Genomic DNA, 13,002 nt, shown 5'->3' on the forward strand with positions numbered 1-13,002 from the left:
TGTATAGCTTTCCAGGATCCATTATTGCTTTCACACCCATTTCTACCATTAACCGGAAGGAGGTTGAAAGCACAAAAAATAGCAAAAATGGGCTATGTCCCAGAAAAATGCCAAAACTGTGTAAAAAATGTTGGTTTTCTGACAAAAGTCTGTCATTCCCTAAAAGCTGGGAAAATGGTGATTTCAGCCCCAGAAACACTTTTATGATACCATTTGCAGAGAAAAACCCAGACGCTTTCATTTGCAGCCAGTTTTTCCCCAAACAAAACAAAATTTAGCTGTATATTGGCTAATTTCTGGGTTCCTCCAGGGGAATCCACAAACCCTGATTACCTTTAGAATCCCCATGATGTTGGAAGAAAAGGATGCAAATTTGGTGTGGATACCTTATGTGGTCAAAAAATTACAGGGGCCTAAGCGCGCACAACCCCAAATAGCCCAAAAAAGGCTTAGCACGGGGGGGGGGGTGGAAAGGCCTAGCAGCGAAGGGGTTAAAACACTGCAGCAAATTTAGTAGAAAGGTAGATGTTGGTCCTGGTAAGTGCCTTTTTGTGATTTGGTGTAAATCTGTTCAGTAGTTATTCAAAGAAATTTTCCATTGTATATCTAGGGATGCAGGGGATTCACAACCCCTCCTGATCTCATGCTGAAATCTGATTGGCTGCCAACACTTCAAACCAGGAAATGTTGGCAGTCATTTTGGGACTTGGATTGAGCCGAGTCCTAGAAGAAACGTTAAAAAAAGAAAAGGGGACAGGGTAAGAATACCCTGACCCCCTAGGCCTCTTGGGGACAAAAAATAATTTTTCAAAAATGTTTCAGTGGGAGCCGTATTGGATCCGTGGCTCCCACCGAAAAAGAAAAAAGAAAAGAAGTGGGGGCTCCCCTGCTTCTTTAGTAAACAGCCCCCGGGTGGGAAATGTCCCGGGGACATGTGCAAAATGAAGGGAGGGTACACGGCCCCCCTCCTGGGGCTTATAACTGCCCCGGGGACCATCACCTCTCCCGGGCTTATATAGAATTAAAGGGGAGCCCCACGACCCCCCTGGCCCCAGGGACCACCACCTTCCTGGGGCCTCATACAAGAAATAGATAGTGGGGGACTCCTGGACCTCACCACCTCCCCGGGGCCTCATACAAGAAATAGATAGTGGGGGACTCCTGGACCTCACCACCTCCCCGGGGCTTTTAAATTGGTAATGGGGCACCTCAGGGACCGCCGGGCCCTAGGGACCACAACATTCCAGGGTCCAACAAAAAAGGAGAGGGGGTGCTGCCCCTTTACTGGAGCCATAGATGGCCCTGGGGACCAACCCCCTCTAGGGCCAGCTCCTGCTATGTCCCTCCCTCGCTGCCCCAGGGACCGCCACCATCCCGGGGCACTGTTATATTCAAATGCGGGGGACCTACTCGGCCCACCCACTGCCCCAGGAACTGCCACCTCCCCGGGGCAAAGCCATACATTTTTTTTTTTTTAATGCAGGAGAGGCCCTAAGGCCTCTCCTGCAGCCCCAGGGACCACCACCTCCCCAGGTCACAACCATTAATGAATGTATAAAGAAACATGCGGTGGCCCTACTGCCCCTACGCAGCCCTGGGGACCTCCCTGAGGCACAAATACAGTAATGAACGAGAGCCATTGTGGGTCCCTGGCCCAGAGGACCACCACCTCCCCAGGGCTATACAGAACATGGGAGGGGAGCCACGTCCCCCCCCTCCAGGAGTCCTACTTGGCCCTGGGGACCCCCAGGGCCGGCTCCAGCAATGTCCTAGGGTGCCAATTCCCGGTACATTGCAGTTTGCTATGACTTGGCGGGAGCACCGCCCTGCCCTGGAGTCTTGGGGCCCCAAGACTGGAAATGATTCAAGTCTGACGAAGGGCACAGCGGGGCAGTAATGGAAATGACCAGCTTTCCCGGCCCGAGGCCCACTTGGGTGTTTTAAATGGATTTAAACTGTCGCAGAGTCAATTGAACCCACTGGGGAAACACTTGGCTCGTTATCGTAAACTACAGGTACCAGCATGGCTTTCAGCAAGCCCACCTTGGGTAATTAATTAGGTGCATTCGGTATAAAGTACCTGGGAGCAGTTCTGTTGATTAACTGTGACTTTCCTCCGATGAAGGAGCAGCAATGCTCTGAAATGCGTTAGGAATTAATTTTATTTTAGACTGGGCACGTTGTTTGCAATAAATATTGGTGTAACAACCACCCTGCTGAAGGCGTGTTCTTGCTTCAGGGCAATTTTGTTTTGAATGTTAGTGCGGTAGCCTGGCTGCAAAGAACACGCCACCACGAGAGTTGCAGCGTGGAGCCCCAAGACTGGAAAGGTTTCAAGTCTGACGAAGGGCACAGCGGGGCAGAAATGGAGATGACCAGTTTTCTCGGCCCGGAGGCCCACTTGAGTGTTTTAAATAGATTTAAACTGTTGCAGATTCAATTGAACCCACTGGGGGAACACTTGGCTCGTCATCGTAAACTACAGGTACCAGCATGCCTTTCAGCAATTAATTTGGCACATGCGGTATAAAGTACCTGTGAGCAGCGCTGTTGATTGACTGTGACTTTCCTCTGATGAAGGAGCAGCAATGAATGAATTTTACTTTGGACTGGGCACGTTGGTTGTAATAAATATTGTTGTAACAACCACCCTGCTGATGGCGTGTTCTTGCCTCAGGGCAATTTTGTTTTGGATATATATATATATATATATATATATATATATATATATATATATATATATATATTCACTGAAAAAACCATAGGTTTCAGGTGTGTTATAGTTAGCTGGACTTTTCACTTGTACAAAACCATTGAAATTCCCCCGTTATAGTTAGTTCAGCTAAGTATAACTCGCGCGCCAGCAATGCGCTGCTGATGACGTCACATATTACATCACTCATGACATGGTCAGTGACATCACTCATGACATCACTCATGACATCACTGATGACATCTCAAATGACATCTCAAATGACATCACTGATGACATCATCCTTGTGATAGAGTGGCAGACCTCCTCTCACCCTAATATAACCTTTGATACACACATTCAAAAATAGAGACTAAAATTTTCAAAACAATGGACATACCAATACCAGTTACAACAACCTCTTCAGTAATTCTAAGATCCACATACACATCCACCCATTCACCAAAAGTCCTATACAGTCACTCATACATGTACTCACTCATCATATGTACTTATACACCTATACATCCTGTTACACAATGCCACCCATCCATAGAGTTACTCACACACATAGTCACTCATGCTAATAAAGAATCAAACATACATTTACTTGCATATACAGTTATACACACACCACCACACTTACTTCTACGGAAACTTACACATACTTAGTCTTTTAAACAATCACTTATAGAAACACATACTTATTCATACAGGAACTCTTTCAATCTCTCACTCTCACATATACTCACTTATATACACCAATAGTCACATATACTAGTTTAAAACATACGTAGTTACTCATAAAGACACTATTGAGACAGTCATTCACTCACTAACACACCCATACACACACTCATCCACCCATACAGTCCTGCACACATGCTGTCTTCAACACATACAAACAGTGAGTCACTCATTCATGCACCTATGCACTATGTAATACCCCTCACCGAACCATGCAGACACTCAGACTGATACTCAAAAAACCAACTAATAACCTATATAGACACTCATGTAGCTACTCACCAACCCATGCAGCCACTTATACACAAAGTGAGAGACTGATACAGATATTTACATATTTAAACATTACTCACTAAGCCATGTATTCACTATGATACACTTAATCAGTCAGTTACACAATCAATTTTTCAAAAACAAATCATCCATTTAGACACTTATATACCCATTTATTCTTCCATCGACCTTGAGATATACATATATAAAACATATTTAATTTTCAGAAAAACACACATTCACTGGAAGATGTCATCAGTGATGTCATCAGTGATGTCATCAGTGATGTCATCAGTGATGTCATGAGTGATGTCACAGACCATGTCATGAGTGATGTAATATGTGACGTCATCAGCAGTGTATTGCGGGCGCGCGAGTTATAGTTAGCTGAACTAACTATAATGGGGGAATTTCAATGGTTTTGTACAAGTGAAAAGTCCAGCTAACTATAACACCCCTGAAACCTATGGTTTTTTCAGTGAATATATATATATATATATATATATATACACATATATATATATATATACACATACATACATACTTACCGGTATGTGGTAGTCCTTCATGAGCAGCACTCGAGGAGACGACGGAGGTTACCAGCCTCAGTCACGGGTATGAGCAGCTTTGAAGTAGCAGGTTGGTTAAAGCAGTCTTTCATAATGCCTAACGCGTTTCGCTGTGTAGCTTCTTCTGAGGCTTTTTACCAAAGGAAGTGCAGTGGCGTGCCTGCTCCCCCATTCATTGGCCCACAATGACACGCCCCTGGATGGAGCTGCCCAATAAAATGCTGCTATAGGCATTGTGGGGGATGTAGTGCAATTCATTTCACCTTTAAAAATTATTGTGTGCACAATTACTGCCAAAGATAAGGTCCTTAATGAACCCCCGCCACAGAAAACCGTCCTCAATCCCGCGCCTTCAGAGATATATATATTCACTGAAAAAACCATAGGTTTCACACATGTTATAGTTAGCTGTACATTTCACTTGTAAAAAACCAATGAAATTCCACGTTATAGTTAGATCAGGTAACTATAACTTGCGCGCCCACAATAAACTGCTGATGACGTCACATATTACATTACTCATGACATGGTCAGTGACATCACTCATCACATCAATGATGACATCTGAAATGACACATTGTGGATTGCGGTCGCGCAAGTTATAGTTACCTGATCTAACTATAACGTGGAATTTCATTGGTTTTTTACGAGTGAAATGTACAGCTAACTATAACATGTGTGAAACCTATGGTTTTTTCAGTGAATTTGCAAGGTTTTTAAATGCTAATTCCTAACTATAACGTGTGTGAAACCTATGGTTTTTTCAGTGAATTTGTACGGTTTTTTAAATGCAAATTTTTTTTTGAGATTTTTTGTAAACCTATGTATAAAATAATATATGTACTATATCCTGCATTATGGAAAGGTTTTTTTTTTTTTATGCATTTTTTTCCGTGCGCGTACGGTAAGCTGACGCTACGCGCTCCGTACGTCATAAGTACGGTGCACTTACGTGATAGGATACGCGTACGGTAAGCTGACGCTACGCGCTCCGCACGTCATAAGTACAGCGCGCTTACGTGATACGTACGTGACGTACGCGCACACGCGGAAGCAACGTCGCGGTTACGCAGGGGCGTGTAATGCGCATGCGCGAGTGCGTCTTACGTACGCGCTCCGTAAGCGCTCCGTAAGCGTCACGTTCGCGCATGCGTACTTTTTTCCGAGCGTGTACCGTAAGCTTACGGAGCGCGCACGGTAGGTCATGTGATCCACAAAGAACACTTTTCATTGGTTGAAACTACTTTCAGTTCCAGAAACTTCCCACACCACACCCATTCCCCTCATTACTGCTTGAGATCCCTTAGGAGAAGGAGCTGAATTGACATTGAGATACAATGGCAGAACAGCAGACCTCTTCTGAGAGTGAGGCTAGCAGCACCACCACCATCCAGAGAAGGAGGAAACAGAAGAATTCTTTTGTATGGGAGTATTTTACTTTTCCAGAGGGGGAGAAAAAGGTCAATGCTCCATTGGTCACTTGCACACTTTGTGACCGTGTTTTATCTAGAGGAAATCCAAGGAAGAAATATTCCTTTGGAAATCACTCTATGATGAGACACCTTAGGGATAGACATCCCAGGACCTTTGCTCGACATACTGGAGAAAACTCTTCAGTAAGTCACCAGAGCCCAACCTCAGAAGCTCAGCCGAGTACATCATCGGCAGCTCAGCTGAGCCCTTCCTCTGAGGTGGGAGCATCACCTTCTTCTGCTCCTCTGGACGTTAACCCTCGATTTGGGAGGGTTGTAATGAGGTGTATAACGTGTTCTGGTCTTATTGTTTTTGGGGAGACCAGTGTTCCCCTTATTAACAATAAGATAGACCAGCACGTTTGTAGACGCTCATAATATTCCCATTCTTTCTTTCCTCCATCCCTGTATGAACCCAACGGCTCTTTTAAGAGCCAACCTTACCTCATAATTTTTTTTTTTTTTTAAGCTTTCCTTTTTGAAAATTTTTTTTTGCCGTGCGCGAATGGTACGCGTAATTACGCGAAGTTCGCGGAATTTTTCCTCGCGGAATTTCTCCGTTTAGGCCGTGCGCGTACGCTGCGCGCATTCGGCGATTTTTTGAAAAAAAATTTTTTATTATTTTTTTGCCCTTGGGGGTCCTTCTGAGACCCCCTGACAAAGGCTAGGGGGTCAGGAACTGTCCAGCCTGCCCCCTTTTCACGTTATCCACCTTTGTTTTTCACCCCCTCAGACTGCGAGAGACAAAATGGCGGCCGACACTTCCTGATTTCGACCGATTCGAATGTTTACTTTGATCTAACAACCAATCAGAATCGCGCTCGCGCACGGCACCGTGCGCGTACGGTAAGCTTACCGTAAGCGCACGGAGCGCGCCCATAGATATATATATTGATTTAAATGCTATTTTCTCAGGAAATACTGAAAAGATTTACACAAGACCTGCAAAAGGCACATCCCTGACCTGAGGGCTACCTCTCTGCCAAATTTCACATAATTCTGTTCAGCCGTTCGGGCTGTAGCTCGGACTAAAGGTCCTATGGAAAAATGCATGGGGAAAACGCGTTTTGGGACCCCCCTTTTTTCTCAGCCCCCGCTTGACGAATCCCCCTGAAACTTTCAGGGTAGGAGCGGAGCGTAGCGCCCCATTAGTTTTGAAAAATTCGCGAGGATTCGTCAACCGACGCCAAAGTTATTCCAAATAGAATGTTGCGGATTTCCTATGGAAACACGGTCCTAACTATAACTATCTACTGGCGACCGCCAGTAGATAATATATATATATATATATATATATATATATACACATACATATATACATATACATACATACATATACACCAATTGGATATGGGAACATTTTCTTTGGTTGTGCATTTCGGGTCTGAAACCACAGACACAAGCGCTACGATTGGCTGACCACAAGAGTACATTTTCTTTTACAGTTGCCAATACAGGTTGCTGAGCATGGACCTAATTTCCTGGAAAACAAAATGTAAAGGCCACATAAGGGGGTAAGTTGAGCATGCCCTGGTCAAATGCCTATGTGTGGGAATCCCTAAAGTTACCTCAGACACCAACAAAATAAAAATGTCCCAGTGTCATGGGGTTTATGAACACCGTGAGGGATTCACAAACCCGCAAGGGGTCCATGGAACACAACATACATAAAAAGAGTAGCTATCGGGAATGGGCATTTGATTCTCTCTAACAAAAACTAGGACTACCATTGAGGGGCCCTCTGACACAATGTTTGGGAGATGAGGACTTTTTGTTTAACCACAAAAGAGCTGCTCCTAAAGTGATAACCACTATAAGGTTTGAGTTATATTGTGAGTGGGGACATCTCACAAAAAGTAACGGACTGGTCTCACACACCACCTGGTGTTATGCTTCATCATTGACCAGTCCTCGCCCTCTAAAACCTTGGTTTGATAGAGGGCGGGCATACACCTGACGACAGGGATGCACTTCTAAACTAAGTGGTGGCCCGTGTATGAGTGAGTGAGATAAAAAATCATTATAGTTACCCTCATTGTGTTTTCTAATGTGAAAGGTAACTATATGATGTTTAAAAGCAGGTGACAGTATGTGGGGGAATTAGTGTCCCCTAACCGTTGTGTTTAGAGGTCGACATGTTTCTGCTGTCTTGGCCCAGGAGGGTCCAGGGCATTCATCAGGACCTAAATATGTAAATGGGGGCTCCGTTCTTACCAAAAGTGGCAAGAGTGTGCCACTGTGTGGGCGTGATCACTGTCACACTCCACAATTGGATGGCTCCTAGATTCAAGCCTGTAAAAGAAAATGTAGGGAGAGAAAAAATATATAACAACAGACCGTAGTAGTGGTGAATAACTGAACTCAATACATGCACTGATCCAGTTTCTGTGTAAATGACTACTAATGTGACATGTGCCACTCAATTTGTGTACATGATGGGGATGCAAAGGTCAGAGCACGTGTCTCACTGTTCTTACCCTAAAAACCAAAGCTACTGGCCCCATGGGAGGAGGGGAGGGGAAACCCCTGTTTGTCAGAACCTGTGGAAAAAACATATAGATCACAGCTGGCGTGAGAATTATGTTTTTTCAAGTACAAACCGACAGAACATGGATGAATCAGGCTTCCCCTCCAGGGACACAGGAAACCACACACCTGATTTCACTTAGCACCACTTAAAACCAATTTGCTTAAGTGAGCAGACTATAAAAGCACAACGGCTCTCCTCCCAGTCCTACACCGGGGAGGAACGGGAGCAGTCGCCTAGGATCCACGCAGGAAACTTTCCTTGAGGCAGTAAGGGTGTGAATGAGATCGGATTGAATGAAAGTACTTTGGGGCAATTAGCACAATTGAGGATGAATGTTCTGTGTGTTTGTACTTGAAAAACCTTAATTACGGTCTGTGTGAGACCAGTCCGTTACTTTTTGTGAGATGTCCCCACTCACAATATAACTCAAACCTTATAGTGGTTATCACTTTAGGAGCAGCTCTTTTGTGGTTAAACATTAACAGTTGGAGGCTGCTAGCTCCTAAAACCCCATGCCTCTTGTTCCCTCCTCCACACAGTGTGGAGCTCATGTGTTTTGGGAGTTGAGGATCCCAGTTTTCTCCTCTCGATCCCCCTAATATAAACTGACCCAGAGAATGCTCATAAGTCATTATGTTCTCACATATGGGGCAAAGCACTGCTGATTTGTCCCAAAGAGGCAACCCATCTTACATAACTGCCCTGTCGCCCTTAAAGAGGGCCCCCTAGACACCTTGGCAGCTCCATCCACCATGGCTACAAATCGCGATAAAAAGTTGCTAAAACCCCATTCATAAAGCATTTGCTGCAATCTTAGGGTCTCGGACAATTACCTTCACAGGGCACTAATGAATCGCCTGCAACACCAACAGCCACTGATACAGCAAACCTCCACTCTCTAGCTACAAAACAAGATATACAAACTCTCCTATCAGAATTTTGCAAAGATATAACTCCCTCATGAAAGAACTTTAACAAAGCACTATCGGACCTTGACCACATACTGCGAAAACACAAATTGATACTTGAACAAGTTGAAACCACCCTAACATAACAAGCTCATGAAAACAATGCTCAATGTCTCAGAATTGAAGCCCTGGAGCACCAACACCAGGCTGCGCTTTAGAAACTCATTCTTATTATTGAGAACCGGCCTAGACATAATAATATTTACCTCCAAGGAATATCTAAGGAAGTCCCCAATGCAGAACTTGGAACCTATGTATAAATACTGTATGGTCAGCTCCTTCAACTTCCAGAGGATATACCTATACACCTAGACTGAACTTGTTTACTCAGCTATCAGTAAAGACAAAATCTCTCCCCATATGTGCTTCTACATGTTCACTTCTTTCAAGAAAATAAGAAACTACTATTAGAAGCTAGTAAGCAAGGTTCTATAGAATTCAAGGAGACACCGTTATACTGTTCCAGGACACACCATCTCTCACGCTGTCAAAATGCAGAAACTTCTAGGAAACAAGCACCCTTCTACAAAAAGGGAAAATCTCATATAGATAGGCCTATCCATTTTGTACTCTTTTTCTAAGAATGGGAAAAAACATGCAGTTTGAGAGATAAGTGAGGCCCAAGAGATTCTCGGAATAGAGTCATCTTCTTGTTCTCATCAGGCAACTACAAATCTAACTCTGAAACCACTGATGGAGGGTGGCACACCCAGAATGTAAAACTCAAAATAAAGAAAACAAGATAATCCCTCAACAATGGGAGAGGGAAACCCGACTGCGGGTGCTTGGATGAGAGCTGAAGCTAGTCTTGACATTATGACAGTATTTATTTTTGTAAAAGTCGTGAAAGTAATGACTTGAATCTTGAGACTTTAGCTGTCATTGCTGGGGTCAGAGGTCCACATCTCACTGGTGGAGCTAGCCCCTTTCTGTATTTTTCTGTTTTTAGCATTTCAAGATATGACTGTAAAGATTCGGCCACCTCGGTTATCACCAAGCCATGATTTGTAATACTTGTGTTTGCAAATTTGTTGTTTGTTTATTTACACACAAGAACTATGGATTCATCCATCCACAATCCACGCACACTAACATGCTATCCCTCAAGAGACTATGGGTTGGGAAGAGAAACAAGTAATGCAGTTACGTATTTATGGAGTAGTGACGCTAGTCGTAACATAATATGTTCACCAACTACCTATATTAGAGAACTATTCCACATTGGGTAAATTCTTTATTAACCGTATGATTACTTAAAATCTTTACAGTAAAACACATTAAATAGATAAAATAAAGTGCACCATTCCTGCATGGGCTCAGTTTTTAGCACTATTCAACATTGGTCAATGGCCTCTTTAACAGAAGTTACCCTAAATGACCAAGGGCTCAGTCCCCCAATTAAGCACAAAGCATTGCTTTAGTGGTTCAAACACAAGCAAGTTGATTTAGCTTTCCATCAGGAGACCCATCTCTTAATTAAATATATAATACAGTTAAGTTCACACTGGTTCCCTTTGCATTTGAATGCTTCTTTTAAATCGAATTAAATGAGAGTTGCACTGCTATATAGACGAGGTCTAGACTTCCCCAGACTATAAATATGTAGGTTAAGAGAGAAGTGCCATAGAAGAAAGGGCTCGACTAGGCCAAACACTGCTCATATTGGTCTGGCTATATGACCCAATGAAAAGAGAGCTTTGTTTTGACCTGTTAACTAGGTTGGCTCACTTTGCTGCAGGCAATCTCATTTTAGGAGGTGATTTCAACACAGTGCTAGACCCACTCCAGATAGAACGAAAGCGACACAATCCTCATCTCTCCCCCGTCTCTCACATACGGAACACACTATGTCAATTTAATGGACATTTTCTGACATCGACATGAAAGTGATGGGAATATACTTTCTATTCCAATGCTCTCAAGAAATTATTCTCATATTGACCATTTCATGGTCTAAAGAACCCTCATACCTACTATCTTGGACTCTTCAATAGCAGTCAAGAGGCTTTCCAAGCATGCCTCATTTCAATTGCAAATATGCTCTCTCCTGCCACAGAAACCACCACAATGGCCTTGGCTAAGAAACAAAAGAAATTTTCAAAAGCATCAGGGAAGTGATAAAAAAATATTTTGAAGAAAATGATCATTGGTAGGAACACCAAACAATGCTCTACGAAGCGGCTAACGTGGAAACAAAATGTAAGCTGCCATCCCACACCACCACCTTTGAACGCATCACAAGCCAAAAAAAGTTAGACCTAGAGGATCGGCTTCAGCAAGCATCGCTGAAAGTGGCCGAACACAAAAGCAAAAGGATGGTTCTTCTCTCACTCTACATGGAGAAGGCCTTCGATAGTGTCAACTGGTCCTACCTAACAAAAGTACTCAACACACATAAATAGTCCAGAAGATTAAGGGCCCGATTAGGAGTTTGGCGGTGTGGAAGCGGGCTGCCACACCATGGCCCCGCTCTCACACTGCCAAACAGGACCGCCACCAGCCTCCCCTCCCCCCAGATTATGAGTAATTTTGTGGTCTTTGGGCGGCTTGGCAGTCCTGCTGTGGTGCAGTACAATGGCTCAAATGTGAACCTTAGAACTACACTGCTGCGGAACCGCAATTGCACGTTCCTGCATGGCATGGACTGTGCTGTCCATGCCATGCAGCAACAGGGATGCATGCACACAGCATGCACCCCCTTGCCCTGCAGGGCCCCCTTTGTTTCCTCACTGCCAGCAGTTTCATGGCATTAGAACAGCCATGAGACTGCGGGCAGCCAGGAAACATGTAATATGCTTGGCGGTGCCACAGCAGCACCACCAAGCATATTGCACCCTCAAGACCGCCGCGCCACTGCCAGGGATCGCAGATCCCTGGCGATTGAGGCTGTTCTCTGACGGTCCGACTGGCATACTCGTAATACGGTGGTCGGACCACTGGTGAGGCAGTATCTGACCGCCTCCGTACCTCCAACACATGTTTGGCAGTCCCATGGCCCACCAAACTCGTAATTAGGCCCTAAATCTTTCCACTAAGTGCAATATAATGCTCTATCCACTAAAAGTAAGGTAAATGGTGAATATTTCAACACCATCCCAATATTTGTGAAATGTATCCTAGTAGAAATGATGGGGAGGGTTTAATTGCAGAATAAGTCTGTCATAATACATTTGAAAATCTGTATAAGCAGTGCATTGGATGCAGACTAAATTTGGATGCTTGCTCCCCTCTTTCCTTTGTCTCTCTTCTCTCTCCTCCTCTTACCCATCAACTTCGAAGGCCTCAGCTGGAGTTTATGATGGTAAATAATGCAATTTTATGATTTTTACAAATGCTGTACTGGATGATGGACATCAAAGATTCAGTACTTAAAATGACAAATAATGTTGTTAAAGAAAAAGTGGCCTAGGAGATCCCAAAAGGGTTGCTCTGGGTTGCAAATCTTTAGGACATACATGCGAGGTGCAGCTGGGTATGCAAAGCATTTGTTCACATATTCTGGATTTACTTCAAACAGATTTTATATTACCACAGCGCTGTCCTGCATTTAATAGTTTTTGTGTTTCAGCAACTTCATCGATAAGGTAATGAGACTGTGCCTGGGGTGCTTGCCCTGACTCTATTTTAGAGACACTCACCCTGGGACAAGGGACAAGCCCCTTACAGACATGACTAACTTGGTTCGACCCTTGATTGACTTGCCCACCTCTGCTGCTTATATGCAGGACCAGTACCCTGTACCCCTGTACTG

This window comes from Triturus cristatus, chromosome 11 (genome assembly GCF_964204655.1).
Source record: "Triturus cristatus chromosome 11, aTriCri1.1, whole genome shotgun sequence".
Lineage (NCBI taxonomy): Eukaryota > Metazoa > Chordata > Amphibia > Caudata > Salamandridae > Triturus > Triturus cristatus.